Below are 9,798 nucleotides of genomic sequence, written 5' to 3'. Positions count from 1 at the left end.
AGGCCTGATCATAATCCTATGTATTGCTGCTAGAAAAACATACTTCTGAAATATTTTTCACCTGTGTTGAACTAAAATGTCAGATTGCCACATCCACCCCAACAGCAAAATTTCAGCATTCAGTGTTATAGACTTTCAGCAGCTTCATACATGACAAATTATTTCCTTTATCTGGTCCTTTTGCCATGCTGAGGAGGAGGGGTGGTAATTATATAGAATAAATCATTAAATCCCTGCTGCTGGAGCTTTACTTCTCCTTGTTTTGGTGTTGCTGAAAGTTTTTTTATTTTCTTCTTAGGAGTTATATTTACAGCCTTATCATTTGTTAGAGTTAATCTTATCTGGAAGTCATTTTTCAAATTCTAACTTATGTATTTGTATACATACATACACAGAGACACATGCGCGCACACACACACACACGCACACACACACATTTATATATATATATCCACAACCATGTGGGTGATCACTCGTTTCAGCTAGGAAAATGGCAGGTCTTTTTGTTTTTATTGGTAAGTACATAGACATTTGACATTACTTAAATACTGTAAGATATGTGAAATCTGAAAAAATGCCTTTCAGAATGTTTTATAATAAATGGTTTTAGAAGACAGACTTCAGTCCAAGAAAGTAGTAATCTGCATGTAATATTTCTGCAGACTCAGATATACACAGTTTGCAATGCTTTTTACAACAACTTAATTTTGAGTAAGAGTTTACCATAAGAAAATGTTTTAATTAGCGATGTGGTTTGATATTAACAATTTGGAAACATTTTTATACTTAAACAAAAGCACTTAATTTTAGTTTCCGCAGTTCTTTTATATGAAACATTCAGGGAAGCACTACATAAGGGGTTCTTTAGAATTAAAATCTGTAGCTCAAAACTGTATGTTTTATTCAGCTGGTATCTGTGTTATTTTGTCTGCTTTTGAAATATTTCCTTTTATATACTGTTGCTTCATAAATTAGAATGCCTTTTGAAGCATCCTTTCTCATACACTTTGAATTTCACTTAATTTGTTTTTAGTACATGTGTGGACATGTGCATGCATGCACATGCGTGTACGTGTGTGTTTGTGAGTATGTGTATGTCTGTGTGTGAATAACCAAGATTTTGTATTTCTTTTGGAATATTCATATCTACCCTATATCTCACCCCTGATTAACTCTCCATTTTTATCAACTTCATCTTGTCATGTTTTTTGAGAGGAATACAATAAAAACTATATCAAATACAGCACCATGGCTCACAAAAGATACCAAAGCTAAAATCAAAACTAGAAACAGAGCCTGGGCCAGCTGGAGAACAACCAAAGCCCCACTTGACCATCTAAAATATCGTCAACTCAGGAATGATACAAAAAAACTATCTTACTGGATAAAAAAAAAGCTACTACCAAAATCTCCCACAAAAACACCACAACAACCCTCAAGTGTTCTGGGCAGGCTTAAATCAACTACTTTGTCCAGGTCACTCCACCACCCCAACCCCGGCTAACTACACCCTTAGTTTCCCAGAGACCATAGCTAGTACCTTTAATAACTTTTTCACTGAAACAATCCAATCTCTAGCAAATCAGCTAACTTAAACCACATGCCTAATCTACCTAATAATCACCTGGAATTTAGCTTCCAACCAATATCCACTAGTTTTATCAAAACACTTCTAAAAAAACTAAAACCTACCACCCTCGCTGCTGACCTCCTCCCTGCAGAGTACCTGCAAATAGCTGCAGATGCCATTGCATATCCCATATCTATCCTCATCAACAGAACCTTATCCGAAAATGCTATCCCCTCCATCTAGAAAATATCTCACGTCATCCCACTCCATAAAGGTGGTAGCTCCTCAGACATATTCAACTATAGACCCATTGTCATTCTTTCCCCACTAGCCAAAATAACGGAGAAATATGTACACAAGCAACTAATGCAATACCTTTCACAGAATAACTTACTATCCGACTCCCAGCATGGTTTCAGGCCATACCACAGCACCACCTCAGCCCTCCTTTCCCTTACTACTGCCATAAACCAAAACAGGAATGACAATAGGCTAACCTCTGCACTCTTTCTTGACCTATCAAAAGCCCTTGACATGGTCAACCATGAACTTCTCATTCTTTCACTAAAATCTATTTCCCTCAACAAGCCTGTTATCCAGAGGTTCCAGTCCTACCTGACTGTTAGAGAGCAGGCAGTACTATGGCAGGGTAAACTCTCCAGCCAGTTACCTCTCACACTTGGTGTCCCTCAAGGGTCCATACTAGGTCCACTACTCTTCTCTATTTTTATCAACAACCTCCACACTGCTATCCCTAAAGCCACCTGTATTCAATACGCAGATAATTCCACTCTCATCTGCTCAGCCACCTCCCCATCCGACTTGCAAATCTTAACCTAAAATACATTTAACACTATCGAGAACTGGTTCACCAACCAACGCCTACTTCTGAACCCCAATACAACTAAACTTCTACTCTTCTCTCCCACTAGTAGATCCACCACACTTTCATTCTCTGTCACATCTAACAATGGTACCACTATTTCCCCAGATAATCACACCAAACTGCTAGGGGTTATCATAGGCAATAATCTCAAATTTGACCTACAGGTCAACAAAACCATACAGACCATCAATAAGAAGCTTGGGTCACTGTATAGAAACAAGACATTTTTAACCCCACTGGCTAGGACTGCAATCGCCCGATCACACCTACTCTCTACTCTTTTATATGCCTCGCCTGTACTCTCAAACCTCGACAAATCCGAAATAGGTAAGCTGTCCCATAGCTACAATCATATTGCTAGATTCACCACTGGCTCCACCTATAGAACCCACCACTGCCAGAACCTTAAACAACTAGAGTGGCTAGAACTGCACAGCTTAATTCAATTCAATCAACTCTTAATAGCGCACCAAATTTTGTATCACCCTGGGGATACCCCCTCACTTAAAAATATTATTAAGCCATATAGCAACCTAAGATTCCTATGGTCAGCCGATAAACTACTGGTCCAAACCCACAAAGCTAATAACTCTGCTGATGAATCCCTGTTTGCCAACTTCATTGGCAAAACCTGGAATTCGTTGCCAAACTATATAACCCTACAATCCTCCAAAAGTCTCTTAAAAAAAAACCTCAAACAGTATATCAAAGTGAATTGGCTATGCCCATGTACCAACCCTGATTAAGTTATAAACTAAAAGCATATTCTGCAGTTATTATAACTTGTAACTACATCACCAAGCTCTGCTTCCAATCTGATGTCTCTTACTTTTAATTGTCTGTCCATGAGAATTGTGAGTCCCTACTAGGGAACACTACTAACCCATTGTATATAATCAATGTGTTTTAATAATTCTGTGTAGTCTATGTTAGTTTGTCTATGTGGAGCTTTTCTCCCCGGGCCTCCGCTGAAAATGGACATGTATCCAGTCGGACTATCCCGGTAAACAAATGTAAAATAAAATAAATAAATAAAATAAATAATGCACTCTCTCTCTCTCTCTCTCTCTCTGTCTCTTTTTGTGTTAGCAGGATAATCTGCATTTTTGTGTTTCATGTGCCTAGGTACAGGAGGGGAGACAAGACTACAACTATCACTCAGAATGCAGGTTAAGATTTTCCTTCTTCTTGACCTTTCTGTCACCTGGTATGAGAACTATAAAGAGTACAGTGCACTTAATGCAGGTGCATGCTGTCATATACTCATGCTGTCACATTTTGTGTGTGTGTGTGTGTGTGTGTGTGTGTGTGTGTGTGTGTGTGTGTGTGTGTGTGTGTGTGTGTGTGTGTGTGTGAGTTTGTGCTCATTAAATCCTTATGACTTGTTAAAATGTCACTGAAAGTTAGCTCCTCCTTCTCACCATCATCACTAGGGGGCACTCTTGAAGCAATCAGCATTACACCTGACCTTCAGGAGGAATGCTTGATGGCATTGACTCAGACTCTTTCTATATTTGTCCATTTGTTTTCAGTCCCACTAGTCAAATCTGAAATACCAGCAAAGTGATGTGCACCTTGTCACTGTGCTACTGAGCAGAGTACAATATGAGTGGGTGGGTTCTGCATTTTCAGGGCTGACACAGCAATTTGTTTATAGGTTCATAGGTTCATAGATTAGTACTAAGCTAACTGCCTTTACGATCCATTTTAAGCCTAGCCAATTATCTCTTGTGAGACTCAAACCCTGCACCTTGTGTTTGTAAGGCAAACACCTTAACCATTAGGCCACCCTCCCAACCCTACTTTTATTTTTTTTTTTCACTCAGATTTTCCTTTCTTCATGATGCTAACGGCTGAACAGGCTAGCACACACAGTCATCAATAGTAGAAAACTACACAAACATAGTCAACTACCTACTTCATGCTCAGAAGAAAGCATTCAACCTCTTCCCTGTGGCAGGCAAGACCAAGCATTTTCAAAACCATCTCTCTAGCAACAAACTATAGAAATGACCCCTGAAAGTTTACTTTTAATTCTGAGCAAAATATCAAAACAGATGCCCAAAGATGTATAGAATTTCAGACTTTAGCTAGACTAATGTTACAGTTGAAGTTATTTGTTATTTATTGAGCTTTTCTGTTCTTTTTTATATGTAAGAGATTAATTGAGAAGGGGTCTATAAAAAACAGTTATACATATTTGTCCTCAAGCAAACACACAATCATTGTATCAATATCCACAACAGCAGATCATGTATAAGTCTAATTGATTATTACATTTAACAAGTGTTGTGAGGGCTTCCATAAAAGACCAATTAGAAATCATCACCTCTGAGACTGTTATATCACAGATAACCTACTATATTCATAAACACAGCCCAGTCCTGTTCAAGGGACTTGCATAGAGTAACATGCACATGGTTGGAAAGTAACATGATTCATAAAAATTTATCACAGATCTCAAATGGACATACAACAGACAAGGAAAATTCACTTCTATAATGTACCTTGTAGGTTGTGCTATAAGGAAGCCATGTGCCAGTGTATCTTTGCTTGGCATGTCCATTAACAGGACACACAAGTATAGAAGTATCTGCATAGCATTACATAATCATTATTGTTTTAGCAGTGACAGTGCTACATCTTGCTGGCAGACTGTCAGGTGGTTGTCAGCAAAAACCTAGTGATGGGATATGTTTGCAAGGCCAGGCAGACTTTTTGTACTCTAAAGAATACAATTCTTTTCTGAACCTGTTAGAAACATTGGGGACTTTATCAAGCCATATGATGTCTATAACCATCTACATTAATGCTTGTAAAAACATGGATATAGTTTGCCTACAGAGAGGATTGCAAATCTAAAAACAATACCTCTAATAGTTTTTGACTGAACAGCTGGGGTGGGAGTGGGACAACAGTTCAAGTGATATGACCAGTTTTTAAATGCCAGGTAGACTGGGGGTAGCAATAAGCATCAGTGAGTACAAAATGGAATTCACTGGCTACACCCCTGTGTGTTTGACCTGTGGCCATGCTAGATGTCTATAGTTCTCATAATGTTTGTTTTCATCCTTCCCTGAGTAATACATATAGACAGTATGCCAGAGTGGCTGGTGGCATAGTAAAAAGGATTATGACATGATCTCTGATCATATCATTTTTATGCTTTTGAGATATGGATGTAAAGAAATTCACCTTAAGACTGAAGCAAAGTAAAACTCAAGAGGTTAATCTTGATATCTATATCAAGAACATTCAGCAAGTGTGCCATGACTGGAAACAGCAAACCATATCTCTTTATAGAAAAAAACTAGCTGCTGATGTACAACTAATTATAGGGGAAAATGTAGAATCACAAAGTGTTTTACTGCTTTGAAGCCCATAATATTGCTTGAAGACAGTGGCTAGAAGTGGTGCGTATGATGAAAAATCAATAAAAAAACATTTGTTAAGTATTTCACTCTGCCACACACCTGTGTAACAGGGACATGTGTTACAGCTCTCACAGGCATTTTAGCATATTGCTGCTATTCTGTAGTGGCTGGCACAGGCCATTGCATTGCTCTAACATATGCTAAGGAACCTCTACATCTCTGCACACCCAAGCTCTTTCTCAAAAAAGGCATCTCGTTACAATTCAACACACATTTACTCCTAAAATCTAAACTGTTTCTGTACCTCCATTCTCTTCTCCTCTCTTTCTCAGAATCTCTTTTCCACCATTCCTTCTCCTTTTTACAAACTAATTGAAAAACTATTATTTTATTTTAAATTTATTTTCTCAGAAACAGTGAACAATACCTAGATAAAACAGATTACCTCTGAAACTAAACTTTTGCATCCATAACCCAAGGTTTCTTCTCTACAGTTTTAAAGGAAAACTCCACCTTCTCCTACAGTTTAACTCAACTCTTATGGTTCTTTTCTCCCTACAATATGATTCCAGTACTGTGTAGGTACCTAAAACCTGCTTGTACTTTACAAAACTTTCATTTCCTCACGTTGGTATCAAAAGAAGGGAAAGACCACCCATTTTTTAAAAGCTTAACTTCTCACATAAGTTGCATAGGCATTTGTCTACACTTGCATACCATACAACAGACAGAGAAATTTGTAGTCAGGAGCTCAGGCTGCTGTAAACAAAACAGAGAGGTGTGAAACTATTTTCCATTGTCTGTATTGCAGAAGGGAAGAGAACTTATACTGATTAACAGCTGCTTTCAATGTGACTATGCCTTTCAGCAAAACAGAGCAATTAGATCAGTCAGTGGTTAAAAGGCAATTGTCATCTCTTTTGACAAATTTACATACGCAGCATCAACGTATTGAAATGCTAATCTTTAAGCTTTAAATGTTTGTTGTTTATACTAGTTTACATTTTAACATGACTTGAATATAATATAAAAGATGTCTGTGACATTTAGAGAAAATTCAGAAAATATTTTCTCTTGTAATCCTTGTAAAGTATCAGCACATTTACCAAAGTGTAGAGGGAGGGGCTGTCAATTCATCTTGGACTACAAAAAAATAGTTTAGACAAAGGCCTGCAATTTAACAACTGTTTTGGTTGCAGCTGTATAATTCTTTGTGTACTATAAAATAATCCCTCAGACACACACAGATGAGGGCCATTCAAGAAATAAAAAAGCAGCCCTGTTACAGCCAGTATATAAGATGACAGTGACTGACACTAATCCCATTATATGTCAATGGAATGGGAATACATCACTACTTCCTTATGTCTAACATGACTCATATAAAGCAGGCTTGAAATGAATTATGTGAAAGAGAAAGCGATGGTGCAGTGGTTAGCATTGCTGGGGTGCCTTCAGTGTGAAGTCTGCATGTCCTCCCTGTGGTCATGTGGGTTTCCTCCGGGTGCTCCGGTTTCCTCCCACATTCCAAAGACATGCAGTAGGTGGATTGGACACTCTAAATTAGCCCTAAGGTATGAGTGTGTGCATGTGTGTGCCTTCTGTGGAAGGTTGGGTGCTGGGCTGGCAACTTGACACCATAAAAACTCCACTGCCAATCATGAGCAGACAGATGATCCACTGTGGTGACCCCTAACTGGGAAAAGCCGAAAGAAGGAGAAGAAAGGCTTGAAAAAGATCAAGTTGATATGTTAAGTCCTGTTGACAGCCATTTTGCAGAAAACATATTAAAATTCTATAAGAAGCAGTCAGAGTGATTTTGAGGTGCTAAAATAACCCGGAAAACATAGATAAAGTTAAAAAATTGATTTTTTTATTTTTTTTGGTTCTGAGGTGGAGTTTTCCTTTACGTTGTTTTATAGGCCATTAGGGTTATGCTAAAACACTTTCTATACACTAGCATAGTCCCACACAGCTTTAAATGTAATCACACCACTTCCTCAAACAGCTATTGACCATTTTCTGATATTTGCCCTCAGTTAAACAGACTTAAAATAGATTATGGGAAGAAGAAAGACTTGAAGAAAAATAAGATCACGTTGATATGTTAAGCCTCATTGACAGCCATTTTACATAAAACGTATTAAAATTCTATAAGTAGCAGTCAGAGTGATTTGAGGTGTTAAAATAACTCAGAAAACAGAGACAGAGTTAAAAGATCATTTTTTTGTTTTAAGGTGGAGTTTTCCTTTAAGTTCTTTTATAGGCCATTAGCTTTATGCTAAACCTCTCTCTAACCACTAGCATAGTCCCACACAGCTTTAAACATAATCATGCCACTTCCTCAAATAGGTCATTTTCTAATATTTGCCCTCAGTTAGAAAATCTGGACACAAATAAAATACCTCAGTATGTTGCAATCAATGACACATACTCAAACACACACACACACACACACACACACACACACACACACACACACACACACACACACACACACACACACACACACGTGTTCTGACAAAAATGAAGCACTCTTCCTGCCATCTACACCCTAACAGACCATATCTAGTCTAACACAGAAAATACTAGAGCCATCTTTTTGGATCTAAAAAGGGTATTTGACACTAGAGTCATCTTTTTGGATCTAAAAAGGGCATTTGACAATGTTAATCATAAACTTTTTATTTCAAGTCTGCTGTCTGATGGTTTCTATCAAATGCCTGTACCTTGACTCATAACTGTCTGACAGAACCTTCAGAAATGCCTGTGGCAACAGCTTTTCCACTACTGGAACTCTGACTAAAGAGGTACTCCAAAGACTGTCCCTAGACCTCTTCTTTTCTTCTTGTGTCTAGGCAATGTTCCTACCAGACTCCCACAACTCAGACTGCTAATCTATATTGATAATATTGTACAGAACCATACTCATAAAGGCATTTGCTCACTTAACAAATAAAAACAAAAAAAACATACAAATTGAATTGTCCATGCTCTGGAACTAACTGTATTCCAACCTTCTATCCTTTATCATTTATTTATTTATTTATTTTTATTGACATTTGTTTATTGGGAAAATCTACTGGGCCAAAATGGGCCCATTTTCAGTGGAGGCTGGGGAGAAAAGCTCAAGTGTAACAATAAGGCTTACATAAAGTTTCAGAACAAGATTCAAATGAATTACAGAAGATCAAGAAAGTTACATAAAGAAATTATCAAAATTTACAGAAAGCAGTTAAAACTGAACAAAACATTATACTACCAGCAAACATAACACATGTTCATAGTACAGAGAATAGAAACATGGCATGATAATACTAGGCAGAATGAAATTGTTCATATTTTAAACAGTTATAAGCATCAAGGAGTTCAAGGGAATTCAGATGTTACATGGAATAAACAATAGGACAATGTGTAGATAGAAAGACATAAGAGGAATACTTATAAATATAGGGGAGAGAGAAAAGAGGGATGAAAGAAGAAGGATAGGGGATGGAAAAAGTATGTTGGATAGACAGTAGAAAAAAGAGAAAGAAAAAAGATAGTAGAAGGAAAGTGGAAGAAGGGAGAAAAGAGGTGGGACATTATGGAGTTTGGAGAGAGCAAGATGAAGAATTAAGTAGTTAAACATTTGCAAGATTTGGATAAGAACAGATTAAGGTTTGGTTGGCAGAATTAAGTAATGGCAGAGGAAGCAATTGTACAATTACATGTCTAACATGTAATTTATCTGACATTTTACATGATGTGTCTTTATCTTAAAAAAAAGAGAGAGAAATGTATGTGATTTGGCCCAGCTGAAAGGTTAACACATCAAATTCCCCCAACCATTTTATACTCACTTGCCTTTCTCTACCCTCTGTACAAACCTTTACATAAGCTGTTTTGCTCCTCCTCCATCATAGGTTTACCTGTTGGGAAAAGCCTTCTTTCCATTGCTCTCTTGTAGACATTTCAAGGGAGGCTGA

At 37.5% G+C, this 9,798-nt stretch overlaps 1 non-coding gene across 1 annotated transcript; it reads right to left on the bottom strand.

The window, feature by feature from the left end:
- Positions 1-4,273: 4,273 nt before the first annotated feature.
- On the bottom strand, positions 4,274-4,486 carry LOC122798987. Its single transcript, XR_006364385.1, has one exon. It is a non-coding gene; the product is annotated as a small nucleolar RNA U3 (small nucleolar RNA).
- Between the last annotated feature and the right edge of the window lie 5,312 nt (positions 4,487-9,798).

This window comes from Protopterus annectens, chromosome 3.part1 (assembly GCF_019279795.1).
Source record: "Protopterus annectens isolate FY-2018-M chromosome 3.part1, PAN1.0, whole genome shotgun sequence".
Classification (NCBI taxonomy): Eukaryota; Metazoa; Chordata; order Ceratodontiformes; family Protopteridae; genus Protopterus; species Protopterus annectens.
Note: the sequence above shows the minus strand (reverse complement) of the source record. Positions and strands in the feature narration are given on the sequence as shown.